The 1,919-nt window shown below is 40.1% G+C and overlaps 1 pseudogene; it reads right to left on the bottom strand.

Moving 5' to 3' along the window:
• Positions 1-212: 212 nt before the first annotated feature.
• Positions 213-437, bottom strand: LOC116663369 (annotated as a pseudogene).
• Positions 438-1,919: the final 1,482 nt, after the last annotated feature.

The raw sequence follows: 1,919 nt of genomic DNA, 5'->3' as shown, positions 1-1,919 counted from the left end.
CTCAAACGCTGGAGTTAGGAGGAAACTTAAGTATCTCTAGATTCAATCTGCATTTTATGGAGAAATAAATAATAATAATAACCCTTTACTGAGAGCTGACTCAATGCTAGGATCCATGCTGAGCACTTCAGATACATTGCCTGATTTTATCCTTTCAACAACAATGTGATCTGGAAGTTATCATCCCTACTTTTTTTTATTTGTACAAAAAGCTAGCATTGTTTTGTCAGGTAGATGCCTTGGATAATCCGTTCAAAGAAGATTCCTTGGTCTAACCTGATGAAACCTCTATCCTTCGTGAACTGATGGAAACACTGGTGGCACATATTTAGGCTGTATTTCCTGATCAGATGGTGTCAGTTTAAGCAGATGCAGCAAGAGTTAGAACTCTGGCTGAATTTTTATAGGTGGCTCTCATAGAGCTACTGGTGACACATCTTGCTTTCAGCAGTGCAATAAGGTGAAAACTTGCAAAGCTGGTGACTTGCAGAGGCCACTGGCTGACCCTATGCTATACTATATCTGATTGCATGTGCAGGAAATAGAGACTCACAGAAAGGCAGAAACTTGGCCTGGTCCCCCAGCCTCTCAGAGGCAGGATAGCCACTTTATCCAGAGGCGCCTTCATTCCGGAGCCTTCCAAGACACCTGGCTGCAAGGACACTATGAAGAGGAAAAAAGAATTTCAAGTGCCTTCTAAGAACCACCTCTGTTCTCTTGCTGTGTAGGGAAGGAGCGTGCACTCAAAGACTCAGCCAGGAAGAAAGATTTGATCTCCTGGGCAGGATCCACTTCCCATGGCGACGCCTACTTGAGTCGAAACTCTGGTATGAAGTAAGACTTGTTTAAAGCAGTTAAAAGCAGCAATCCCCATTGTGTCGAGTGGTGACAGTATAATCCTCCTTAATGATTTCATTCCTCTCCAAACTCCCTTCCATTATACATCCTTAAAATGTGACTTCAGATGTCTCTTTAGGTTTCTAGTTCTTTAAGTGCAGGGGGATTTGGCCAGAGGGGAAGAGGTAAAGGCTGCTTCTTGGACTCAAATCACTCAGAGATAGATCACTGGAAACACATTCCTCCCATTTTTGGGGGGGGGCTAGAGCTAATTTTTTAAAGTTTTTTAACTGAAAATTTAAATTATATACAAAAAATAGAGATATTAGTGTATTAAACCTCCACATCCGTATCACCTATCTCTAATAATATCAATATCAATGTGGCCAATCTTGCTTCAGTTATACCCTGTCCTCTCCTACCCTCTTACCACCGGATTATTTTGAAGAGAATCCCAGATGCAGCTGGGATACGTGTATATTTTATCTCTAGAAAATAAAGGCTCTTTCAAAAACTATAATAACCTATGACACCTAAAAGTTAAAAATGATTTAGTATCATTAAATATCCAGTCAGTATTCAAAAATATGTATGTATTTCAAATATATTCAATGTTCAAATAAATACTTATATCACAATCCAGAGACAGTTTACACATTGAATTGTGTTGATATGTCTCCTAAGTCTCTTTTAATCAATAGAGTCCCCTTCTTCCTCTATTCTTTTTTTAAAAGTTATATTTTGAAGATACTTAGTTGTTTGTCCTGCAGAGTTTTCTGTGTTTTGCATTTTGCTGATTACATCCCCAGGGGGTCATGTAGCATGTTCCTCTGGTCCGTGGGATGAAATCTAGAAGTGCTATGAGGCTCAGGTTTGATCTGGGGACAAGGAAGTTTCAGAGTTGGTGCCATGGACTTCTTGTGCTGCATCAGGAGGCGCATAGTGTCTGGTTTTCTATTTTCTTGGCTTATTATCTCTCAACTTGGGTTGAGGTGTTTTCAGCCTGATCTGTTACAATGTTCCTTGCCGGGGTTTGGCTATTGACTTCAGCAGTCATTGATGATCATTGCCTCATTCTATTA

Source organism: Camelus ferus, chromosome 4 (assembly GCF_009834535.1).
Source record: "Camelus ferus isolate YT-003-E chromosome 4, BCGSAC_Cfer_1.0, whole genome shotgun sequence".
Classification (NCBI taxonomy): Eukaryota; Metazoa; Chordata; class Mammalia; order Artiodactyla; family Camelidae; genus Camelus; species Camelus ferus.
The sequence above is the reverse complement of the archived record's forward strand: the minus strand, read 5'-3'. Positions and strand labels throughout refer to the sequence as shown.